The sequence below is a fragment of the Martes martes genome (assembly GCF_963455335.1).
Source record: "Martes martes genome assembly, chromosome: 14".
NCBI lineage: Eukaryota > Metazoa > Chordata > Mammalia > Carnivora > Mustelidae > Martes > Martes martes.
In genome coordinates this window covers 3,138,364-3,164,677 of record NC_137902.1, presented here as the reverse complement: position 1 = coordinate 3,164,677, position 26,314 = coordinate 3,138,364, and the positions used below count along the sequence as shown (strand labels likewise).

The 26,314-nt window shown below is 51.7% G+C and overlaps 1 protein-coding gene across 3 annotated transcripts in view; it reads left to right on the top strand.

Annotated features, from left to right (window-relative positions):
• The first annotated feature begins 6,113 nt into the window (after positions 1 to 6,113).
• Positions 6,114 to 26,314, top strand: part of MGMT (O-6-methylguanine-DNA methyltransferase) — a 278,551-nt gene continuing 258,350 nt past the window's right edge. The window contains exons 1-2 of one of the 3 annotated variants that reach the window (XM_080822347.1): positions 6,116 to 6,212; positions 18,995 to 19,097. The gene's annotated coding sequence lies outside the window, so the exon portion shown is untranslated. Of the gene's footprint in view, positions 6,213 to 18,994; positions 19,098 to 26,314 lie in introns of all 3 variants that reach the window. The other 2 variants (XM_080822345.1, XM_080822344.1) reach the window with 2 other exon arrangements.

Genomic DNA, 26,314 nt, shown 5'->3' with positions numbered 1-26,314 from the left:
CGGCAGGAAGTAACTGAACATGTGTGTAGGCAAGAGCCTGACTGGCCCAGCACAGTGACCTCCAGAAGGTTCCCCGTACACAAAGGAAGGAGTAGAGCTCGTGGGCCAGAGTCACGAATGTCCTCCCCAAGTCTCAGGAGGAGCAGTTTCACTTTCCGGTGCCTTCTACGAGTCAGACACAGTAAACCTGGTGTAAACATTCTAACTCTCGTTGCTGTGTAACCTTCCCAAGTTACTGGACCGCTCTGTTTCCTCATGTGTAAAACTGTGATGATGATCTTCCCTACCTCATATATTGTTGTGAACATTCCAAAACCAAGGAGCACCCCACGTTGAGCCTAGGGCCTGCCACAAGCAACGGATAATTTTTGGCTGTTTTCATTACTAATTTCTAGAAGCCTTATCTTTCCAGTGCCTCAGTAACTTCATGAACTTCCAATAAATATGCTAGTTAAGATTAATCCCTAAGACGAAGAAGCAACGTGCAGATCTGACAATGCTTTGCTTGGCCTTGGGGGGGCTGGTGTCCGGAGCTGCCACTGAGCTGTGTCCTCGAGCCAGCCCCATGAAACGGGTCCTGTGTCCACAGACGTTGCAAAAGTCGCCCCTGCCCAGAGCCATATTCACCTGGACACTTACTTAATGGCAGTCCCGCCGTCTCTACCGCTGTGGGGAAGACGGGGCAGCCAGCAGCAGAGTCTCGCCCTCCTGCCGGCCCCGCCACCCCATCCACACGCTGGTGACGAATCGCTGTGAAGCCTGAGGACACAGCACGTGAGTACAGGGCGCAGAGCCAGAGCCCGGCACACAGCAGGTGCTCCATCCCCGTGAGTAGGTGTGGTACAATGCTGTCACCCTGCCCTTACTGTCACCCTGCCCTTACCATCCCCCTCCTTTCCCTTGTCATGCCTGTGCTCCTGGACACTTGGCTGCATGTGACTGGCTGGATGGCCCTTCGTTCGTGGGCCACTGTGACTGGTCCAGAGTCCAGCACAGTCACCTGTATGGGCCAATCAGAGCCCTTCCCTGGGAATTTTTGCCAGGGGAAGCTAGAGATAGAGTTTGTTTCAACTCTGGGGACACACTGCTGATAGGATGTAATGCTGAGCTCATGGGGAGAAACGTGGGTCATGCCTGGATCCGAAGATGAGAGGAGAGCCGGCCCCAGTCTCTCATGTCCTGGAGCCTCCTTCCTTGCCTACCCTGACCCAGACCAGCCCACTTCCTAAAAAAGGCCGGGCTTCCTTCACGGGCAGCAGGAAGAGCCCATCCTGCAGGGCTGCTCCCTGGGGAGTGGCCACACTCAGTGCCCAGGACTCTTCTCCCTCCCCACCAGGAATGAGAGCTCTGTGATGCTCCTCTCCAGAGGCCTCGTAGACCAAGGTAGGCTGCTAACGTGACAGTGGAGGGACACTCCCCAGACCTCACTCTGTGGTTCCTGACTCTCCAGACAGAAGTGGGTTATCTCTGTGAACAGACAGTCAGACGACTGAATGGTCAGACAGACAGACAGCCACCACACCACCCTCGCCACCAATTTTGGCTGCTCCTGTGATGACCTTTCTTCTCACTTTGCCTCATCTTCTTTTAGATCAATGGTTCAGTGCACGGGGGCTGGAGTGAAGAAGTGCCCCCCGGGGGGAACACAACCACTTTTTCTTTTTCAGATTAATATTTTTGGAGGCTGAGACAGAGCGCCGGGCGCACGGCTGGTTCTCCTGCCTTGGTTTTCATTTGTAGATTCCCAGGTAGAGGCAAAGGAGGACAAATCACAATCTCAGCACCCCAATCCCCACGCCTCTTGATTTAATTTCCAAGTCACAAAAATGCAAGCACTTCTGGCTCATCCCAGAAGGGCAGAGGAGGGGGGAGACCCCCTTCCTCCTGGTGGCCCAGGTGCACACTCCCCAGCACTTCACACCACTTAAAGGATTCTGCCCAAACTGCCAACAATGTGTTACAAACAAAACCCTGCCCGAAAATGGATCAAAAACACTTTGTAATAAGTGTAGGAGCAGCTTTCAAAAGGGCCAACGTCTGACAAAATCCCCGGTCCTGAATGATCAACACTCAAAGAGCCCAGCACAGTTTGGGAAGGCCTCCCCCACCTTCTGCATTTGAAGAAGTAGCTCTCTATGCCAGTCTACACACACACACACACACACACACACACACACTGGTTGTCTTTGATTCACTGGTATGTATGTATTATATACATTCCCCAGGTAGTTTATCTGGTCACCGTATTTCTGAAGGAAGAGCTGTATACGATTTGGGATCATCTTTGTCCAACAACTACTGGATAATGGATCCCAATGCCACAAATGCCAGTGGTCCTATACCTGCATGGCTGTTTCTCCTAAAAGAAAGCAGGTGCTGTTCATTTTCTCTTTCAGGACTTTCCTTACATCACCCCTTCTGCACCAGCAGATCTCCTGACCGCTCAGTGTGGGGCCATCCATACCACAAAGCTAAGCACGCAGCGGCTCTCGGCAAGGGCTTGTTGAAAGGGTCCTGAATTTGCACCCCGACAACCCCTAGGACATCTTCCAGGCAGATGCTCACCACTCCCGATTGCAAACCCCATTTCCTTTTCTGTCTATACCACTCAACTGTGGGGACCTTTGGCCCTCATGGCCCCCACCTCCATTCCTCCAGAATGCACCCCCCACCACCACAACGTCAATCACTGATTGGATGAACTACCCAGATCCTAGGTGCCAGCCCTTGGCTCCAACCCTTATAGGAATACTAAGGGTGGGAAAATCAATTGTGTTAATCGGCAAAACTCTCCACTGGAGATGCTGTCCTAAAAGAAAACCACATGTAAAACACTTAAAGAGGGGAGCTCTGTAATATGTTTCTTTTGTTATACGACCCTCGCATGTCTGTCCGGAGTTTGGGGCTTTCAAACCACACAAGGTTTTATGTGATCATTATAAAATCCCTTCTCTTCCCAAAGGCAGGGTAGTAAGGATTAAGTTTGACTACTGAAGACAGCTTTGTTGTAAATGGTCTCTAATGTCACTAAAGTAGCTTGGAAAGAAAGGCTTATTAAACAAATTTCTTGGGTTACAAATCATTGGAAGCAATCACATGTCATGTTCATTTGTTTAACCTGAAAGGTATCCATTTGGATGTTTAAAGAAACGATGCAAATTAACATTGTTCCCAGTGCCCTCAAGAAAGCTGGCTGGTCTTAAAGGACATTCAGGGAGGCCCCTTGAAGAAGTCAGACTGACATTGGGCCTATACTCCTGTGTTTTGACACCTTTTTTGCAAAAAAAGTCATTCATGGACATCTGAAGAAGAATGGGATATGATTTATGAATCCACCGATGGGAAACCCCAAAGGAGCCTTGTCCACCTAGTCCAAAGCTGTCATCCTACAAACAGAGAAATCACGTATTTATACAGCGAGAGGCTGGCAGGACAGCATCCCAAATCTGACCGTGTGTTCCTTACACGCCAGGCCGTCTCCCAGATTTGGGGCTATCCTTGTGTTGCTTTAACAATAGTACGTGCTGTTGGTGAGGATGCTCGTATAATGGGACAAAAGAATGAGGCATACAGGAGCTTTTGAGAAATGCTTTGAGTTTTCAAAAATTACCATCAAGAGGAGAAGAATTTGCCAGCAAGTGCAGGGAGCGAAGATTTTAGTGCTGTTCACTGGAGAGTCTGAGTTCAGACTTTGGGAGGGCTAGGCCTTGACAGGAGGGGTGGCCTTCTCCCAGCCCCCTTGGCTCTAAGGCCCTTATTTGGCTCCTGACCCTGAATCCCCTTGTGAAGGCAGTTGCAGCATCCCCAACCTCCCCAGCAGGGTCAACTGGGTCCCGCCCACAGACCCAGGTGCTTGCATTGCCCGTGGGTGCTGTACTCTGTCTCTCTTGCCTATCTCTCCCCAAGGCCACACAATCTCCTTAAAGGGCCTTGGGATCACCACGATGAACTTTCTTTCCCGCGATGGGAGTCAAAGATGTTAACACCAGCTAGATTCTTTTTACTAATAACTTGGGAAATCATATTCAAATACTATTCAGAAAAAAAGCAAAGTAGGATTTATTTATTTTTTATAAAATTATATCACAGTACACTTGCTAAGATACCAGAAGGCATCCTAATTCAATTTTGGTGTTATTTTTCCTTTTCAGTTCTGTTGGGATCCCAGTTCTGAGTCTATAGATTATAACAGACCATAAGAAGACAGGCTTCTTGTCACTGATGTTTGTTACTCCTACTTGCACGCTCTTCACAGAGCAGATTGTCTTAAAAAATCCTTTACAGATGAGAACATTGAGGATTAGAGAATTCGAAGAAGTTTCCTGAAGTTTCACAGGGAGCCAATAGAAGAGGCCAGAACCAATGGCAAAGATGTTGATTTCTCTTGACTTCTTAGCTGAAGTGCTTATGGCTGCCTGGAGCCACGTTGAGGATTCTGAGGTGGGTCAGTCTCACTGGAGAAAAAGTACCTTGACTTGATCACCAGTGTGTACCCGGGCCTACTTTCCACAAGCAGCCGTCCTGTGGCTGTGGTCCTGGGTGGGGGGCTTAAGAAGATCCATGACACACCTAGAGAGTCACTGGGGCTTATCACAAAGCAACCCTGTGCTGGTTCTTTGAACAGATTTTTATTAACAATGTTAATATGCTGAGCCTTGCAAGTAACAAATGTCCCAACAGAGGAGTTGTACACACGGGTTGTTTAAGATTGCTTTCCCACTAAGAAAAGAGAACCCAGGAACCCCATAGATGGTTTAAAGCACGTAGTCCTGAGATGGCACCAATGGGTGTGTGACCTCCCTTAAGCTTTGGGAGATACTCCCAGAGGTCCTAACGCCCATCAAGCTAGATACAATGTGTCTATAGTGTTTCCTGGGGCTGACATAAAAGGTGCCACAAAATGGGTGTCCAGAAAGAAGACACACGTACTGTCTCACAGCTCTGGAGCCCAGGAGTCTGGTGTGGGAGGGCCTTGCTCCCACCGAAGGTTCTAGGGATGGATGCTGCGCGCGCCTCTCTCACCCCAGGCGCTGACTGGATGGCGGGGGCGCGGCACTCGGTACCCTGCATCTCAGAATTCTCCCCGCGTCCGCCTCCGCCGGGCCTTCTGCTTACAAGACACCAGCCATACTGGGATGAGGGGCCCAGCCTAATGACTCATTGTAACTTGTCACCTCTGTAAAGAGCCTGTCTCCAAACAAAGTCACTTTCTGAGCACTGGGGGTTAGGACTCCAACACATCTTTCTGCGGGAGCACAATTCAACCATAATGTCCACACAGCACCAAGCAGTGCCTGGCGCCCGTGCGCTCACTGAACAGCATCTGAGACTGGCCTGGCTGCCAGGGCCCGGGAATCCTGGTGATCCCCAGGACCTGAAGGGCCCTGCACGGCCACCTCTGACCACACGCACTGGAGACGGACCGCAGGCCCCTCTGCTGGAGCATCCGCCCGGACGGTGCCTGGCGTCCTGTCGGTCCCTGCCCTCCGGGAGGCCCGGGCAGGCAGGCGGAGGCCCCGGCAGGCAGGCGGAGGCCCGGGCAGGCAGGCGGAGGCCCCGGCAGGCAGGCGGAGGCCCGGGCAGGCAGGCGGAGGCCCCGGCAGGCAGGCCGCGCTCCGGACCGCTGCCCCGCAGGGCAGAACCAGCAACAGGATTGGTGGGCGCACCCAGCGCGGCGCCTCCCCCAGGCTCCCCAAGGGGCGCAGGGCTGACATGCGCTAAACTGAGGCACAGAGCGCGGGGCTCAGGCTGCCAGGCAGGTGAGGCCCCACCGACCGCCGCAAGCCCGCGACAGGGCGGCGCCACGCGGCCAGCGAGGCTGCGCGGATCGGGGTCAGGCCGGACGCCGCCGCACTGGGCATGCTCCGACCCCGGGTGTGTGTGTGGGGGGGGGGGGGGGGGACTCTCGCGGGTCCCGCCCCACCCCGCCCTTTAGGCCCCGCCTCCGCCCCGGCCCCGCTTCCCGCACTTCCTGGCCCCGTCCCCTCTAGGCCCCGCCCCTGCGCGCTTCGGCTCCCCGCGCCCGGGCCGCGCTTCCGTCACGTCCAGGCCACGCCCACAGTGACCACGCCCCCCCAGAGCGTCCCGGTCCCGCCCCCGGCCGTCCCGGCCCCGCCCCCGCGCCCCGGACGTGCCCAGGCGCGCGCGGGCTCCCGTGGCGCTTGGATTTTCCGCGCTCTCAGCTCCTCTGGGTCTGCGGCCTGGGCAACGCGGTGAGTGTCTGGGTTGCTGCCCTCCCGCAAAAGTCGGGGCCTTTCCTAGGATGAGCCGTCGTCTGAAGCCTGTGGTTCTGTGGGCACCTTCCCGTCGCCATAGCTGTGGGGCCTGCCCTCATCCTTCCCGCTCTGCCCTGGCCCCACGTGCGCCCAGGTGCGCCCAGGCGCATCCAGGTGCGCCCAGGTGTGCCCAGGCTTGGCCCGCCTACCCCTGGCCTGGGGCTCCTGGACCTCGTTGCGCGGCGGTGACCGCGGCCCACTGTGGGCTGCTGGCCGCTCCACCGCACCTCTAGTTGGCCAACACCTTCGACATTGTCCCTGCGCAAGGCCCTGCCCTGCTGACCAGCGCCCGGGCCGCCGTCCGCCTTCTGTTCGCAGGAAGCTTCCCGAGGGCCTATGCCGGCCCTTCCTTGCAGTAATCAGCCTTGAGCCGACTTCTTGTGCAGAAATCCACACGTCCTCCCCGGGCTTAAGACAGCGCCGGAGGAGGACCGCATTCTGGGGCCTCGTTATCATGGCTGGTGTTTGTGTTCGTTTCGCCCTACTCGCCTCTGTAAATACTTAGGGCGAACACGTGGAGTCTGAGAGCCGTTTACTACGCTGGGCGCCGTAACCCGTGTTCAGAACCGCAGTCCCTCCCTCCCGGCCTGGCCCCTGCATTTCCCGAGATCTCGGAATGGCCTTGGCTCCCAAGGCCTCCGCTCGGCACTTGGCTTTCTGCCTAGAGGCACATTTTGTAGATGCGAGCACAGCAGTTGGTTCGGTGGGCAGCCGTCATGCAGAAGGAGGCCGCTTTGTCCAGGAGGGGTCACTGACCTCTGTTGTGGCCGAACTGGACGCCGTCGCCCGTAAGGAGCGGAGAATCGGACTCTTTAATTAGGAGCCGAGAGTGTCCAAGGCAGGCCGACCTCCCCATCTCCGAAAGACAGATGATGAAGAGAGAGCTTTGTCGTTTCCAAGTCCTTTGATGGGTAAAACACAGAGGTGCGGAAGACACAGAAACAAAGGCAGGCAGGGGGCAACACAGCTTTAAGGAAACAATGTCAGAGCTCTCCTCCCCATCCCTGCCACCCCCCGCAGCAGTGAGTTCAGACTGTGTTAAGTCAGACACATGGTCCTGAAGGCAGGTCCGCACTTGGGGAGGTCCAGAGTCTGCTGGTGGCAAAGGGGAGTTGGCTTTGCTCGGGCAAGTGTTGCACTTCCTCCTCGGTTCTTGTCTTGAGCTGGGATTTGAGTAGTAGAGTCTGGTACAGTGAGCGGGTGGGGTGAACTGGGCCTCGAGTACGGAGCTGCAGAGTACGGCAGCTTTGCCACGTGAATGCATGTTTCATTAAAGCGAACCTGTACTGTAACAGCCGGATTCTGCAGTTACTAGACCCTGCTCTAAGAAGCCTCCGCTGCTGGCAAGGGGAGTTTAAAGAGCGAACGCGCTACATGTGGACATGCTGGAACCGTCTCACTCTTGTTCAGCGGAGATTCTCAGACCTTTCCTTTCCTCTGGTTTGGGGTCTCACTTGGACCCTTCACCTGGGCCTTCTATCCCCACAATTTCCTTTGCCGGGGTATGGGTGCGGGCCTAGTCTGTCCGTGCGGGAAAGGAGGGTGGTGGGGCCCGAGGGAGAAGGGGGCCTCCTTGGTGTTCCTGCAGTTTGCTCTGCCCTTCCCGTCTCAGGAACCCAACAGTGTGCTGCTCAGTAAACTTACTCAACTGCCTTTAGTTTTCTCGTTTTACAGAGGACACCTGGGAGCCGGGGATTCAAACCACCAACGCTGTTCTATTCCATCTCCCTGTTTTAGGCCTCAAGGCTCTTTTCAGTTTATAGTACAGTCTCCTTAATAGAAAAAACATGGGAGCAAACCAGTATTTTCTGAATACTCTTTTCCTGTAGTCACGTGTTAAGGTTATTGTCAGGTTTGTTTTTATACTCTACTCTGACCTTACCTAACTACTTAACTATCAAATTCCTCTTGTAGGTCAACTTACCCTGAGGGTTTTGACTTCCTATCGTGTCTCTGGTCCCTGCAGACATGTAGGATGGGGTCCCAGTCTCTGAAAGGCCCTGAGCTCATTTGGCTACTGTCCTAGTCCTTCCTGATGGGTTCCTTGTTCCTGGGGTAGGTAGCTTCTGGTGCAGATGCTTTCTGAAAGAGCTTGGGACTTATCTCAGAATGTCACCCCGAACCTGAAGCTGTAAAAATCGGGAACATGTAAATTATAGCATTACCACTGGGTGTGAGTGGATTCCCTGTCAACCTTCTCATATACGCAGACAAGCAAACAAACCCAACAGCACCCCATTCTCGGTTTAAAGTGAAAGTATGTGTGGTTGTCTGCATGGGAGCAGGGATTTGAGCTGTGCAGGAGAGCTGGTTTTCCCGTGGGTCCCAGGATGCATTTTCCCCTTCTGTTAGCTCTGGAGGCCTGTCTTGGGCAAAGGTAGATGGAAGTTTGAGACCCAGTGTTGCAGACAAAATACCGCCAGTCTTGTGTTCTGTGACATTTGGGTGACAAGTGCATATTTGCTGGTCAGTGCAAGAGTCATTTCCTTTTGATGTAAAAAAATTTCATAATAAAGAGCTTAGATGGGGGCAGGGGGCAGGGGGCAGGGTGCAAGGTTTTGGGAAAACCATAGAGTGAATGTAGTGAATGACTTATTCCTGTGTATAGCTATTAAAATGAATTGTCCAAGAAGAAGAATAAATCATTTTGTGACCTTTTGTAACCTTTGAAGGAATCGGAGTGGTTTTGGCAGATGGGGCTTACATGTAAATCGGTCACAGTGTCTTGCCAAGGTGCTCAGACTCTCCCTGGCAGCAAAGCCCGTGTGGGGCAGCCGTGCGACTGCTGTCTGCCTTAGTGAGCTAACTAAATAAGTAGGCAGCCCCGGGGGCCACTGACACAGCCGTGACACCATTGGCTACATGTTAAATGGTGAAACTCGTTCTTGATACAAGTTGTTTTCAATTAGACAGGGGACTTAGAGGAGTTGGGGGGGGGGTTCCCCAGGGAGGCAGGCCTCCTGTCCCTGTCCCCCACTCCTGGAGTAAACTTAGGCTTGTGATGCAGCGGTGGTAAACCAGTTAAAAGTTCCACAGAAACATTTCCTTACAGACGCTAAACTTGTCCGTGTATGTGCAGCACCATGAAAGGGATCGAGAGAGAGTTATAAATGCCTCGTATGTTCACTCTGCTACTTCGAAGATTGTCTTGTTAGAATAATTTCCTACCGGCAGCACTTGTGAAGTCAGCAGGGTATCCGGGCCGAGCTCTCTTGCCCATTCCCAGAAGTCTGGGGGTGACACTGAACGCGCGGTCTGCCAATGGCACCACTCGTAAAAGCAGGCACTTGTTAAATCTATTTGTTTTTATTATAGACATCGATCTGCCAGTCGCGATAATGCATTTATGGACATTTTTCTGCAAGCACAGCGCTGGTGGCAGTTTTTACTGACAAATTGAGTCATATGGATAGTAGTTTAGAAAACTCTTACCTTATTGACAGATCGGGCAATTCCAGCCCTGCGTGTTGAGAGGTACCGGGGTGGGTGAGGAGAGAGAATTGAATCGTGGGGCAGAATACGGGATGGGACATTTAAATGTTGAAATTTAATAAGTAACTGATGGTTAATTCTCGTTTGTTTTTAAATTGCTAGCTACTACAGTTTACTCCCCAGTCAAAAGGGCTAAAAGTTGGGACCAAAGGTGTTACCTTCAGATTTTGACCCGCTTGTTTGGGGTCATTAGTAAGAGCCACCCCTGGAGTGTGGGATCCATTGCTCTCCTTGGAGCGGGCTGTGCATGAGCAATAGCAGATCAACATTCTCCGACAGTGGTCTGAGCCCTGCTGCTATCAGAATGACTGAAGGTGCTGGTTAAAAAGGGCAGGTTACAGGGCTCCTTGTCAGACCTATGGGGTCAGAACCTGGGGAGCTGTGTTTTTGCAAGCTTCCCAGGGTATTCTAGGGACCCTAATGTTTGAGCATCTCTTGAGAAATCTTTGGGATGGCTGAAGATTATAATGCTCCAGCCCAGACGAGCTCCGGAGCTCCCTTTCCGGAAGGATCCATTTGCACCAACATTGTTCTCAGTCGCCTGCGCTTATGGATCTGTGTACGGTTTTGTAACTCCTTAGGGACATGTGAATCTCTTCAAATTGCAAACCCAACATGTTATCATAACGTTATAGTTTTCGGTCTTGTGGTTATGACAAAAGATGCAGATGTTACCAAAACTTTGGCATTACTTTTACAAACAAACGTTCAGCACGGACGGCCGTGTCGTATCTCACTCCCATCTTTCCTTCTGACTGCCTGGTGTTGCTTTTCTCCCCGTGTGAGTAGAAGCATTTTCATGGTTTTAGGTGAGGGTTCATTTTCAAATACACAACTGAGTGTGTTTCTGTGGAACTGAGTTGAGTTTTATTTCAATGGGGCCCGAGTGGTGTCAGGGAGAATAATGGGAGGGATTTGGGTGGTTCCGTTCACGAGTTAGGTGACTTTATTTTTTGTTTGTTTGTTTGTTTGGGGGTTTTTTAGAGCAAGAGAGAGAGATAGAGAGTGCAGGGGAGAGAGGGAGAGAGGGAGAATCTCAAGCAGGCTCTGTGCCCAGTGCGGAGCCCAAAGCAGGGCTCGATCTCATCGCCCTGAGATCGTGACCTGAACAAAAAGAGTCAGATACTTAACTGACCGAGCTACCCTGGTGCTCCAGCTAGTTGGGTGACTTAAAGCAAAGGTTAAACCCCAAGCAGCCTCCCCATCGGGCTGATGGCAGTGATCACGCCTAGTCTGTCTACCTGGGTGAGTATAAGCGCATGAATCAAAAACCATAAAGCGCTGCCTGGGTAGGAAACTTAGTCTGAACCACAGTCCCATGTGGGAATGAGATTGTACTTGGAAGAGGGGGAGGAAGTTGCCGAACAGAAGTCCTGGTTTCCCTCCAGCCCAGCTGGCATCCTTGTTTTCTAGATGCACAGATGACCCCGGCTCCCCTGTGGGGCAGCACGCACAGGGGTAAGCGTGCAGCCTCCGGTAACAAGATGGCCTCTTCGGATGTGGTTATATGACCTTGAGTAAACTTACTCTATTTTTCTGAGCTGCGGTTTCCCCCCAGGTAGGGAAAATGATGCTGCCATCCACAGGGCCGCTATTGGCTGTTGGGAGGGAGTCATGTTTGCAGACCACACCAGGCCTGGTGAGCCCCGAATGACAGTGACAGTTGACAGTTGCTCGGAGCCACCAGCTGGTTTTCGGAGGAGGCAGGCCTGGTGCTGGAGTCTTGGCTGCAGGGTTCCACCTCCATGTGTCTGTGATTCCAGGGCCTCGTGACCTTCTGTCTGGTCTGGAGCGGGATGTGGCCCAGAGCTCATCAGCTAGGTTTTTCCAATTCTTACCGTCTCTAGGAGGTGGTTCCCTCTGCTGCCAGTTTCCATTTTCTCCCCGCCGACACTGTGCGAGCTACGGAGATGGCTGATCTCGAGGTGTTTCCCACTCAGTTGGCAGCGCTGTAGGCTTCCGTGTGCCATGGCCACGGCAGGCTTGTGACACGTGGGCTGGGAGCAGGCCGGTGGGCTTGCCAGGCTCCGGCAGCCCCGGAGGCTGGACAGCAGTCATCTGTCAAACTGCAAGAACGTGCTGAAGGACGACACACCGAGTCTGACACTGGCAGGGCTCAGGACCCAGCAGGGACACCAGCACAGGACAGCATTTGCCCGTGTGTGACTGTTCCAACCACAGTAGCAGGGGGCGAGGCAATCCGTGAGGTCAGCTCTGTCAAAAATAGAAAATCCACAGTAATTTGTGTGGGTATCTCTTTACCCTCTTATGGTTTAGCCTGGTTGAGTTAGGTAGTCAAGTTCCAGAAGATTCCGGCCAGCGCGGTAATGCTGTTGCTGATGACAGCACTTACTGAAGGCTTACTGAGCTGGCTGCTTAACACAGATCGACTTCTCCCGTCCTCAGTCTCCCAGGACGACAGAGACACCATCAGTTTGTTTTGTGTATGAGGAGCCTGGCTCTGGGGGAGGCCGAGTGGCCTGCCGAGGGCTCGCAGGGTAGGAGCGGAGCTCTGTGTTAGCCCCACGCTGTGCCATGCTGCCTTAGCAGGGGTGAGGCGGAGGAATGGCATAAGTCCTTCTGGGGGCGAGATGTGGCATAAATCAATGCATACCCGTGTGTACAAACTTACATGTTCTGAACCTCCCAGTACACACACCCCTAGTACAGGGCTGAACACAGGACATGGCGAGACCGTGCCGAAGGCGTCCCTGTACACCCTGTACGTTGTTTGAGAGTGGGAGCACAGTCACGTGGATACCAGAGAAAGGAGGGGAGCCCCCTGAGGGCCAGGCTGTGTTCCGGACCTCAGCCACGCTCATCCCCCCAGTCCCGGCGGACCGTGGACTTGGTCCCGATTCCAGCATTTGTGCAGAGACTTGTAAGGTCTGTCCAAGTGGCCCATGGGTGGGACTTTGTGGGCTGAGCCGTAGGAGTGTGGACTCCAGGATGAAGGTGGGCCTGTGAGCGGCTCGGCTGGAGGAGGGGTGGGAGTCGGGGCTAGAAAGGAGACCCAGAGTTAGCAGGAGGCCCGCCAGGAAGGGGACTGTTTTCTCTGGGCCTTGGCCCTGGGACCTTTGTGAGTGGGGGCCACTAAGTCATCTGCTGGGGAGGAAGGAATGACAGGGAGGAGCGGGGAAAGGTCGGGGTGGCAGGTGGCAAAGTGCAGTCACGGGCATCATGTCAGAGGTGGTGTGGGGACCGTTTGTGGGAAGCCAAGGGGTCCTGTAGGGCTTTCTGACGGAGTGCCCTGCGGTGAGGGAGGAGGGTCCTGGAAGATGACCGTTTAGAATGAACTTTTTAGTGAGAAAGGAAAAACATGTGGTGTGTCTGCTTCTTATTCACAGAGAAGCAGTCCTCGGGGACGTTAGAGAAAACGATCTGGCCTTGGAAGGGTGAATGAACCTTTCTGTCGTGCTGGCATTTGGGTTCTGGAGTGGGGGCTGCCTTCTCTAACCTCGCCCGGGCAGAAATGTCAGCAGGGAGGAGGGGGGCTCATTCACAGCACAGCCGCCCCGGCCCGTTCTCCGCGGGGGGACCGGTACGTGCCCGCAAGTGCTGGTGGGAGCTTGAAGCCGCGCTGTCAGGTTCGGGTGGGCAGTCACTCCACGATGCAGACTGAAGGGACAGCGTGCGCCTGGTGTCCTCCGGTAAAGACTCCACAGCCTTCTGCCTGCCGGTGTCCTCAGGGCGTGCCCCCGTCGGAGCCCCCGTGGGGGTCACCTGCTGCGGCTTCTGGCGGGGAGCCGGCCTGCCCACCCCGGGGCTGTGTTTTAGGTTCTCAGTGCTTCTGGTGGCACGCCTGGGTGAGGGCGGCCCTGGTTGGGGGGAGCCAGTGGTTGAAGGTGGTTGGAGACAGCCCCCCAGGGACAGGGACTTGTGAGGGGGCCGTAAGCCATGAGAGGTGGGTGGCTTTGCGAAGGGAGGCCTGGGCCGCGTCGCCGGGAGGGTTTGGGAAGGCCACCCGCTGGCGTGCTGTAGGGACAGACGGAAAGGCACCGGTGGTTTGCCTGGAGTCAAGGACGAGGTGCGTCGGGGCCGCCAGGCTGGGCCAGCCTGCGTACTCCACACTGGTGACAACCACCTGGCCAAGGTCCTAGAAATGGGGCCCTGAAGTCTCCATGTCCTGAAGTTGTCATGGTTACATAATGACATCATTGGTGGGCCGTGCTCCTATGGGGCGCTGGAATGGGGGGTGGGGCGGGGAACCAGGGCTCCTGAGCACAGCACCTGATCAGACCAGTGTCCTGTATAGTGACGTCATTGGGCTCTGCTCCTGCGGGGCGCTGGGGGTTGGGGGCCAGGATGCACGGGTCCCGAGTACAGCGCTGATCAGAAGCGTGTTCTGTTTGCAGCCGCTCTTGTTAGTAAGGCTTTTCGCACTCAAGTGGAAGTTCCTAGAATAATGGGCAAAGAAAAGAAATGATATATTTCCAAAAGTTACTGAATTTAGCTAGCTATCCCAAGAAAAGCCCATGTGTGCTATTCTTTATTGTGCAGAAAAATTTGTTTCTGTCACCATTGTGTTATCATCAGATTAAGCTGTCGAGTCAGATGGATGCGCAGCGTTGCGCCGGCGTGTCTGCCGATGAGCGCCTGGCGCGCCTACCCCAGCCCATCCGTCTCTGGCGCTGGCGGGGTGCGGTCCCCACCGCGCCAACAGGGAGTTGGCGGGGCGCTGCTCCTCTGATGCTGCTCTTGAAATTTGTTCCAGGAATGGTCGGAACGAACACGCAGGTTCTGAAGTGGAGTACATGTTCTTAAGGTTCAGCGTTATTCACCCTTTTGGCTGCAGTCAACCCCTGGAAAGGTCATCTTCTGCCCACCAGCAGGGCGGGCTCTTGGAGAGCTCTGTGTTCTGTCTGTCCTGGGTGACCAGTGGCTTCCTGGGACGCCCGCTTTCCGGGCTGAACCCGGGAGGTCCTGGCTGAGCTGGGGCGGCGGGGGCTGGAGAGGGTCCTTGGTGATGTCCCTGCTGCTCTCCTAATGGCTTGAATCCATGTGGGGCTTGAGCTATGATCAGTACTTCACGTTGCTTTTGTTTTTCCTACAAAAAATATGGGCTTTGAAAAAAAAAATTTTTTTTTTAATTTGTTTTTGGTGGGGTTTTTTGCTTTTTTTTGTTGTTTTGGGTTTTTTTTTTTTGGCTTGGTTTTTTTTGTTTGTTTGTTTGTTTTTTTTTTTTTGCCATGCACGTCATCAGAACATTTCCTTCTGGACTGAGATCACCATTGCCATTCTTGCGGAATGGCCCAGACTGTTGGCCACTCCAGGAGGACCTCCGGAGCTTCTGGTTCTGATTTCCTGGGTGATTTTCTTTTCTGCATGGTGAGGTTTCTTGCTAGGAAACCTTCTCTGAGCCCAAGGTGGTTCTCCTCCCAGCCACCGTGTCATGACAATGAAGACAGGCTGGATTCCTGGATGGGTTAGTTAAATATTCTTTTGTGTTGGCCAGAATAAGTGTTTCCGCAGTTTCCGTGTCAGAAGCGAACACGTGTTGTGCCTCGGTGGTGTCTGGCGTTCATGCAGAAAGTCCCACTTGCTCACTGAGGAGCCGGCTCGTGGCTGCCCAGGTTTCTGGTCTGTTTCGATGGTTGGGTGCTTGTGTTTCTGGTCTGGATTTTTTGTTTGTTTGTTTGTTTTGTTTTTTTGGAGCCGAACATGGGGCTTGAGCTCATGACCCTGAGATCATGACCCGAGCTGAGATCAAGAGCCGGATGCTTAACTGACTGAGCCGCCTGGGTTCTTCGCTAATAGAGCACTGGCCCCAGGCCACCTGGAGTTTACCTCGACCAGAGCGTCATCTCTGGGAAGCCAGATGAGTACTGGCCCCTCTGTCCGGCTCTCAGACTCCAGGCTGTCTCCTGAGGTTTAGAACAAAGTGCTCAAGGGCTCCGGGGTTCAATGGATTTTCCGACCTCCCCTCCTGCACCACTGAGGCAGAAGCTGCCTGGCTCATTGCTGCGACCTCAGTTGCTTGGCCTCCCAGGCCCGTCATAGTCCCCTAGTTCCTGAGGGCACCAGGGAAGCTTCTGGAGAATGCCTCACCCCACACAGAACGAGGCCGGGTGCCTGACACAGGGCATCAGCTTAGGCAGGTCCCAGAGGGTGGAAGCTCCACACCTAGGCACGAGGCCAGGGAGAGTCAGCCACTGACCATGTCTTCCTCCTCCTGCTGAAGGCGAGGGTCTACAGATGCTCCCAGGTCAGCCCTCCTGCCCACCCAGATCCCAGATGGAATGAGCCTGTGGGACTCATCTTGAATCCACTTTCAGTCCAATGGCCATGCACATCTGTTCTGGCACTTTGTCTAGAAGCCTGTGCACCAGGCCTTGCTGTGCGAATAGATGGGTGGGAGACCCCATCCCCTCTTCCCAGAGACCCCTCTGCTTACCCAGCCCAAACACAGCTGCTCTCTGAGTCCTTCCAGTGCCTCGGGCCCACGCACTCACGCAGGTGTCTGTTTTACCGGCGGCGATTTCATCTCTCGACGCTGGAGTTCTGTGTGAGAACCTCCAAGGCCGGTGCGGGCTTGTACTTGAGGGAAGGCCCAGCCAAGGGTTGAGTGTGTCCTCCCAGAATTCACATGCTGAAGCCTTGACTCCCGTGACTGTATTTGGAGAAGGGCCTGTAGGAGGTAATGAAGATGAAACGGGGTCATAAGGTGGGGCCCTCCTTCAGCAGGATTGTGGAGACAGTGCTCACTCTCCCTCCTGCTGTGCCCTCCCCTCTTTGCTCCCTCCGTCCCACTCTGGTCCCTACCATTTGAGGGCATAGGGGAGAAGGCAGCCATCTGCAGGCTGGGAAGCGAGCCCTCACCAGACATAAAGTCAGCCAGAACCCGGATCGTGGACTTCACGGCCTCCAGAACCGTGAGATAATAAATCTCGGTTTAAGCCGCGTAGTCTGTGGTATTGTATTATGGCTAATACATGGGTAAAGTGCAGACTGGTTACTTCACAAGCACAAAACTTACTGGGGGCTTATGTATAAATTGGGATTTGGGGATGAGGGCAAGCTTGTAATGAGACAGTGCTCAAAAGTCACATAGGATGGTTCTCAGGTTTAGCTCCTGGCATCCCCAAAGGTGTGAGTGTGTATAGAGCAGCAGAAAACAGAATAAACAGAAACAAGATATTCGTCCTACTACCAGGGACCCCCAAATGTTGCAGAAAGGGGATGTGGCAGGTAAGGCAAGAGATGCCTAGAGGGCTGGTAGACTGTTGGCAGGCCTGGGGACGTTGTGGCCCTGGGTGCGTGTGTTCTGGGATGCTGTCAAGGCTCCCAACCTCTGATGCAAGGGGGAGGTGGCAGGAGAGTCTGGTGTAAGTGCTGGGCGACCGGGATTCTTAGGCCTGATAGGGTTGGGGAACTAGCCTAGATTTGCCGTTTGGGATTTTGTACGGGTTGTTTGTTTGTTGTTTCTTGACATTGGTCAGTTCAGTCTCTAGTCCTGCCCTGATCAAGGAGAAGCAAGGGGCCATCCTGTTGGACACCAGCTAGAATTCTAAGAATCATTCAGTTTGCTACTTTTCATGCTCAGTTGTCTTTCAGGGTTTTTGGAGGCCTGTGTTGAGTTGGGGACCTAGCAAGGCATTTCTCACTGTTGCTGAACTGCACTTGCATCAGATTGGCCCATGTTACATCTGTGGCCATTGATGGGGAGACCTAGAAAGGTAGGACATTGTTAAATGTACTTCTCCCCGATCAGATTGTGCTATGGGGTGTAGATCTGCAGAAGGCATCAAATATGGACAGATTTTTATGCCGGTTGTGAAGAAAACTCAAGTTGCAAACTTTTACGTAATGAATTTTGCCCCTGCGCCCTTGCCATGTGGGCCAGCACCCGGCACCGTGCCCCCAGCATGCTGCTGGGCAGGGAGAGACCGCTGCGGTCCACGTGGGAGAAGCTGGAATCCCGGCTGATGGAGTGTGCTGAGCTTCTTACCGTGCTGTTAATATTTAAAATGTGGATTTGAATTCTCAGTTATGTTTTATTTATTTATTTATTAGCACAGCTATGTTTGTTGTTTAATTCCATAGTGAGAGTCTCTAAGAATATGATTAACCTTGAGGGCCATCTTATAATGTAATTATTAATGATTGATTCTGTTTATCCTGGAAATCAATAAGAGAGGCATAATGGTGCAGCATGTAGCTGGGCTCGATTTTGTACATTTCGTAAACATGGTTCTGTGACAACAGTAGTACGGGATTATTACCCGGACCGGGTGTGATGAATCTGAAGCGTGTGATTAGTTTTGCACAGTGATTGTGATACGTGGGGCTCCTTATATGACTTATGTTAATGCGGCAAGCAGTGTTAACGTGGTTGACACGTCCTGCCACTAATAGTCAGGGCGGGGATGGACAGTAATTGATCTTCCTGGGAGTGCCGTAATGTAAAAACAATTCAGGCTGTTTGAAGTATATTTTACAAGTGTGCATTGGGCCTTTGGGATGTTATATTGAAAAACCCAATTGTACAGTTACCATGGGAACCCAATTAGAATAGATTGCTTGATTTTTTTTTTTTTTTTTTGGTCTTTCATCTTGACCAAAAATCTAATGTATTTTAAATGTTTTCATATGGAATTGTATTCATACACTGACTTGCTACACTTGTTTCCAGCTCTAAGCTGAAATAATGATACATTCTCTAGTGCAGCTTTGTAAGGAAGTCTCCTGGAGAGATTTAATCAAATTTTTATGGAAAAGTTTGTACAGGTGGTGGGAGAGGTAGAGGTAGTAGAAAGCATTCAGAAAGCTGGGAAAGTGGTTATTTTCCTCTGATGTTCCTCTGGTTGTGCTCTGGATGTCAGAGAATACGGGGTGTTCCGCTGTTTTTCCTCCTATTTGTAAATGGAGGGATTAGGGCCTCACAGGCCCTTGGGTTGCAGGGGTTGTCAAGACAGCAGGTGGGGTAGGACCGACCGGGTGTCTGGACTCTTCCCCCCACACCAGTGGGCTCATGGGATTTGGTTTCAGAGACTTTCTGCAGTCCTAAAACTTACTGGAGAGCCCAGAGAACTTCTGTGAGTCATATATCAAATTCACCATATTCGAAGTTAATGTTGAGAAATTTAAAACTATTTATTAATTCATTCAGGCAATAACAAAGCTGTTACATTTAATGTAAATAACACATTTTTAAATGAAAAGTAACTCTTTTCCATAAAACAGTGAAATGAGCAGTATTGATCTACTTTTGTCCCACATCTTTGCAGTGCCTGGATTAATAGAAGGGAGGGGTCTCACTCCTGCCCCTGGGCCCTGTCTGCTGTGGTGTGCTGGGGCTGAAGCTTATCAAGAGAGTCTGGCTTCATACAAGTAAGTAACTGGTAAGGAAGGGCATTTCCATAGCTTTTTCAGGTCACGTGGCTATCCTGTAAGATGGTGTCAAAACTCGACAAGTATTAGCTTCTTGAAGGTTCTTCGCTGGGCGGCATCTGAGCCCTTAGTGAGCTTTTTGTACTCCCTTACATGGAAATTGATTGGTGTGTCTTGCACCTTGAATGATTTTGTTACATCGTTCTTTGGTCTTTGGAAAATACCAGTCTGCTGATTTATGCGCATCTTCCAAATGCTGGCAGGTCTCATAATGCAGTATTGAAACCCATGCCTGTTGATAGCACTGCCTTTCTCCTTAGAACAGCCTTCGAATGGGGAGGCTAAGTCTCGGTGGTGGATGCCAGTCTCCCAGAGCTGTGATCATCACTTAAAGCTCTCCATTTACCATTAGCAGCAAGGACTGTCGATATGTCGCTTACGGTGACATGCTCCCTTTGTTTATTTTTGAGAAAATGTCTGCCGGATACCCACGTCTGAGTACCGGTCGGTCGTTACTCATTCCTACAAGTAAATTCATGTTCCACAGATAAGTCGGCGGGTTCGTGCAAAGAGCTCCCCAGCCACACGGTGTGTTCCTGCAGACCAGCCACGGTCCCCACTTTGCTGCTGGAGTGCTCCCACGCACTGCCCGCCTGTGCCCAGAATACCCAAAACAGTCGAGATTATGGAATAAAGACCCCAAGCTTGATTGCTTCATCCAGACATTCTGGCTTGAACCTGGCTTTTTCCCCTTGACCCTGACTTTGTGGAGTGGGCGGGGAGGAGGATTGCCACTTACTTTTCACCAGCCGTGTTCACTGCTGTTTCCATCATCCTCATCACGGTGAAGTGTCATCTTCGCTGTGCTTCTCCATGGGTGCCTCTTGTCACACCGGGGACGTTTTCTCCCTCGTGCCATTCATGTGCTGAACACACGGTTTGACCTTCATGAGTTAAACCAGCTCTGCATTCCGGGAGGCCCTCGCCTGGATGTATCGACATCGGTACTGTCATACTGGCTGGGTTCAGTTTGTTACGTGTTTGAGGATTTGTGTGTCTGTGATTCCGGGGGATACCGACCCATAGCTCTCTTCTCTAAGAGGGTCTTTCTGGTTTGGAGTTGGAGCAGCCCTAGACTCGTGAGATCAGGCATCTCTTATTTCCTGGGACGGTTCGTGTGCTGTTAATATCATTTCTTCTTTGAGCGCTTGATAGGTTTGCCAGTGAGGCCGCGCTGGCGTGCAGTTTTGTGGGAAGGATGTTAACTATGCACAGGCAGAGTGTTATTCAAGTCATTTCTTTCTTCCTCAGTGACTTTTTGATAATTTGTGGTTTTCAAGGAATTTGGCCATTTCATCCCACTTGTTTGAATTTATTGGCTCAACATTATTTTAATATTCTCTTACTGTCCTTTGAATGTCTGTGGGATTTAAGTCAGGTCCTTGCTTTTATTACCGATACTGGTAATTCGTGTGTCTCTCTCCTTTTCTAATTGGTCTGGTTAGTGGTTTGTCCATTTCAGTGAACTAACTTTTGTTTTAATAGATTTCCACTCTCTTTTCTTCTTTACTGATCTCTTCTCTTTATTATTCCCTTCTTCGCTTCCTTTGCGTTTAGTTTGCTTTCTCTCTGTCCTTTGCCAAGGTGGAAGCCTGGATCATTGACTTGAGCCCTTGGTCTTTTCTCCTGTTGACCCACAGTGCAGCGCGTTCCCTCAAAGCATGAGCTCGCTCCAGCCGCGTCCTGCAGACGGCTGCCTCGTTGTCTTACTTTCGTTTAGTGCCCTGCGTGTTCCGGTTTCTTTTGTGATTCCTTCTGTAACGGGAGGCTTAGTTAGAAGTCTGTCTTTTCACTTCCAAATAGTCAGGGATTTTTCCTGTATCTGTCTCTGATCTTCTGTTTTTTTACCTCGTGGTCAGAGGACATAACTTTTTATGATTTCAACCCTAAATTTATTGAGAATTGTTTCCTGGCCCAGAACATGACCTACCTTGGTGAATGTTCTGTGGTTTTGGGGAGAGTGTTCTTTTCCATGTCAGTCGGGTCAGGTGGGCAGACGTGTAGCTCAGGTCCTCTGTCTCCTTGTTCTATAACTTGTTAGCAAGAGCGTAAAATTTGTCAGTTTCCCCTTCAAGGCTCAGCTCTGCTTCCTCTGCCTCAGACTTTTCGTTAGGTTTGTGCATATTTGAAAATTTTATGTCCTTTTGGTGAATTAACCCACTTACCCCTATGAAAGGGCCGGCCGCCTTTCGCCGTGACAGCAGTTCCGTTTGGAGATTCCTTGCTTGATGCTAAGCTGGCACTCCAGGTTTCTTCCCTTGGTGTTTCTGTGGTAAGTGTCCTTTCACTCGTTACATTTTACTGATGTTGGCATTCCATCCCTCACGTGTTTCTTGTAGGCAGCATACAGTATACAGTCTCTTGTTTTTAAGAGACTTACCAGATCAAGACTTATCAGATCAAGACTTTTTAGCGATTGGAGTATTGGGAACGTTTGCATCCCGCGATGACCGGTGTGGCTGGGTCTGCGAGCCCAAACTTGCCACTTGCCCTCTCGTCCCGGTTGATCTTGCAGCCTTGTTTTCTTGCCTTCTTCTGGATTATTGGAATATTTATTTTAATGATTTTAGCTTAACGTGTGTCTACACTATTGGCTTAGTAGCGCTTTCTCCTCTCTTTTCTTGTTAGTGGCTGCTCTCGGGCGCCGTGTGTGCGTTTAGTGTGTCAGAGTCCGCACTCCCGTGGCGCTCTTCAGCATCTCAGATGGTGGGGCATCTAGCGACAGCGGCTTCGTGCCCTCCCAGGGTCCTGTTGCACTCATCTCGTACATTTTATTTCTGCATACGCTACAGACTCCAAAATATATCATTATTTTTGTTTTAGGCAGGAGCCATCTTTTAAAGAGATTAAACATAGGAGCCTTCCCCCCGGATTTTATATTTATTTGCACAGTGTCCACTTCCCGTGCTCTTCATTCCTCTGCGTGAACCCAGATTTCCACCTGGTGCCATATTTTCATGCCTAAGGAACTTGCAGCAGTGCTTCTCAAATGCAGTTCCGTTAGTACATGAACATGAACTGTCTTCCTTTTTTTTTTTTTTGAAAAAGCCTTTCTTTTGCTTTTATTATTGAAAGATAGTTTGCTGCTTAGAGGAGTCTAGATTGACCGTTTTCCCCTTGCGTGTTTTAAACGTGGTGTCCCATGGTGTCCTGCCTGACATAGTTCCCAATGACCAGTGTGCTGTCGTGCTTCGCGCTTTTTCTCCGCATGGAATCTGTCCTGTTTCCCCCTTCTGACCACTTGCAAGATTTTTCTTTATCACCTTTTTTTCAACAATTTGATAATGACATGCCTCAGTTTACTTCTCTTTATGTTCTCATGCTTTGGTTTCAATGAGTTTCTTGCATCTGTGAGTGTAACTTTTTTGTTCAATTTGAAGAAATAGTTAATATTTTTTCAAATATTTTTCTGCCCTTTCCCTTTTTCTGGGGTGACTCCAGTGTGCGTCAGATTGCTTAATATTGTTCCACGTCTTACTGATGCTCTGCTCATTACCCTTCAGTCTTTTTTTCCCTTCCTGGATGTTTTTCTAAAAAACTATTTTGTCTTCATTGTCACTAGTTTCTCCCTTCTGTCATGTCTAATCTGTTAATCACACTGGGTGTATTTCTCCTTTTAGATACTGTATTTTATATCTAAGTTCCACTGGGGTCCTTTTTTATATCTTCCCTTAGCATGTTTTTGTTTTCCTCTGTCTTGAACATGGGGACACACTGATGACAACAGTTTTAACCCAGGCAGGCTGGCTCAGGGCCCGTGACTTTCGCACATGGATTTTGTGTCAGCTCTTGTGCCTTCTGTCAGAGGCTTTCTGTTTGTTTTCTGTGTCTTGGCTCTGTTTGGTTAGCTGTGGTTGCCAGAAAGCCATGCACTAAGAAAGTCAAGTATGCCAGGAAGTATGAGCTGAGGCCAGCTCATGCAAGTACAGATGAACTCCATCAGCGAGCCTCCGGGCAGCCGCTGTGAAAAGGGAAGTGCGAGCTACCCAGCACTCATTGTGTAATTAGTACGTGAGAGAAGGACAGAAAAACCTTTACCTGTGGGAGGGATTTGTCACAAAGTTTTAAGTAAGGGAGAGTAACAACTTAATGTCGGCTTTTTCGAACGACCAGATGCAGGCGCGGCTTCTACACGACTTTCTTTTCCTTTGCTTTCTTGTGGATCCTCCATTCAAACTGAAGGGATCTTGTTGTTTGGGGAACTGAGAGTGACAGTCCCGCTGGGCCAGCGGTCTTCCTTGACTGGGTAGCGGATGGAAGAGGGTCAGAGAGGACTGCGTAGAGGGAGGGGCCTTCTCAGGGGGAGTGCCACCCAGGAGGCCGGCGCGGGTCCGCGGGGCAGCGTCGGGGGAGGACGCGGGTCGTCTGCCGTCCCCCGGCTGCTGCCGCGCCGTCCCTCCTGTTGCTGCTCTGCCCTGCCGGCCCCCGTGCCCTCTGACCCTTGGCAGTGCTTTCTGCTCACACTAGATCCAGGTCGGTGGTGAGAATGATGCATAGGTGAGTCCCAGCTGGCACGTGTTGGGTTAAGCTGGTAGAAACGGGTTGACTCTCTGTTAAGAAATTTAAAGAAGTTTATCTGTCTTTTTACTCCAAAGGAGGACCATGTCACCTCCACACCGAGAGGACCAGAATTGGAAAATCAGAGGAAATCAGGGGCCTTTTGAACTCAGGTTATGTTTCCCTTGTCACTGTTGCAGCTTTTAATGTGTGGGATCATTAGACGCGTGCTCTGCCGAAGGCTGTCACTTTGGCATTTCCACGCTGGGGAAGAGGAGGCCAGACGGCAGAGGAGTTGTGTGCCCCTGCCCGAACTCACACAACACTGTTGTTAATAGCTCTGCCAGCCCAGACCTTCATCAGTTCAGTTTAGTAGCAGTGATAACACGAGCCCCGCACATTGCTGTCTTCCTGACCGTCTAGAGAGCTCTTGGCCGTGCTGTGTTGGAGACATCCGTCAGTGGAGGCTGTCCTTTGTCCCCGATTTCTCAGGTAGCGAGTGTGAACCACTCAGTGCACGCAGCCAGCCTCGCGGTTTGCACTGCGCTCTCCCACAGCCACGCGCCCACTCACCGCGTGCCCTGCAGTGGGACACGCAGGTTGGGTGGAGCGTTCACCTGTGTGCTCCCCGCTGTGCCCCCAAGTGTGAGAACCGCACATGGCCACGATCACATGATGCTTGCCGAGTACTCCCTGAAACGAGCACTGCGCCTCCTGCGGTATGTGAATGGCCAGATGGCTTCAGCGACCCCCCGTCTCAGGGCTGTAGGAGAAGTAGAGGCAAGTGCATTAAGGACCTGGCTCTGGGTTACATGTGAACTTCACACACGTGGACCAGCACAGCGCACTGGCATGCAGCAGAAATGAACCCGTTTCTGTCTGCGGTGATCAGGTTGTGCAAGTGTCTCTTCGCACGGCATCGAGCCCTTCGGAGAAGCCCTCTGCTCTTTCCAGTCTGCAGATGTACCGCTGCAGGTTTTGTCATTCTCCCAGCTTACGGGGTTTTGGCTTCAGCGTTGTTCACTCTAGTGATGTGATCATAAGTGGTTTTCTGGCACTTTCCTCCTCTCTTTCTCCTTTCCCTCCCTCCTTTCCTCTTGCCTGCCTTCTTTTTTCTGTTTAAAATTATGTGTTGTTTGATACACACCCACGAGTGCGTGAGATGTCTGAGCTATGCAGCACAGACGACGCTCAGGGCCCCGCCAGCTTCGCGCGGGTTTCAGAAGCGCCGACCCCGTCCCGGGGAGGGCGCCTGCACCTCTTCCGTCCTGCCCCACCTGCAGTTAGGGCTGTTGCCAAGTTTGTGTTTATCATTACCTTGCTCTTTAGATGCGTATCGTTTTCCCGTCTACTGGGCTGCTTTTCAGTGAGCCACATTTAGTGTGGCTCGTTTTGACTTTCATGAAGAGCGTGTGATGTGGTCTGAGTGTTCCGAGCTTGCTTGCTTCCGTGCCGAATTCGTCTGCGCCGTGCGCGGTGCCTACGCGGTGTTCGCGTCCCCGCGCCTCCCGTGTGGTTGTGCTGCTGTTCTCTCGTGTACTTGTTGGTGTTTGGTCCCTGGGCGCTTGGATTGTTCCCAGTGTTTGCCCGTCGCCCACGGCAGCTACGCTCCCGCTCGCACGCGGCTGCCGGCACACGTCTCTGACGGTTTCCTCGCTGTTCGCTCAAGGGCACAATTCCTGCGCCGTCACCGTCCGGTGTTACAGGACAGTAATGTTTTGTGAAAACGGTTGAAGCAGACTAGGCTCCTATCAGCTGATGCTCATCCTTAACCCGAACTCGGAAGTTCCTTGGTCATTGCTAACCTACCGGCTAGATAATACGATCTCGCTGTGACCCTCATTTGCGTCCCTCCGATTACCAGGGAGTTTGGGCAGCGCTTCGCGGCACCCCTCACGATTCCACCTGCGGACGCCTGCTCGTACCCTTTTGCCCGTGTTTCTGCCGAGGTCTCTGTTTCTTATTGATTGACAGGAGAATTTTACCTTCTGGATCCGGGAGCTTTGTCACACGGGCAGCTGTTACTGTCCCTCCGTGTGTGTGCCTTACCTCTCCGTTTCCCTTCTACTGCCTTTTGGTGCACAGTGCTTCTTATTTTCATGGAGCTGAACATAATTGAGTTTGTGATTCTTTTCCTTTATAGTCCGTTTCTGTGCTGGTACCGCCTTGTGTTAATGACCGTAGCTTCAGGCTAGCTCCTAACGTTGGTGGCCCAAGTCTGCCCATCTTGCTCGTCCATACACATTTCAGCCCAGCTTGTCAGAGTCTTAGAAAGAAGCCCTTGGTGTTTTGATGGGAGCTTCTTCCATCTATGATTAATCAATTAGTGTGGGGAGACTGACATGGTGTTACTGTGTGACGCTTCCCCCTCACAATATGCTGTGTCTTCCCCCTGCATTTATTCAGGTCTTCTTTGGTGTCTGCCATCGTTAACAGTTTCTTTCCTAAAGAGCTTGTGCATCTCTGTGATGTGTTCCCCAGATCCTTACTGTTTGTGTTGCTATTACAAATGACGTTTACTTCTTCAACTTGCCATGTTGTCCTAGCTAGGACCTCCACAACCATGGTCAGTAAAGGTATGGTCAGAATTTATATACTTGTTACCTATTTTAAAGAGAGAGCTGTCAGTTTTGTCAGTTTTCACCCCCAAAAATGAAGTT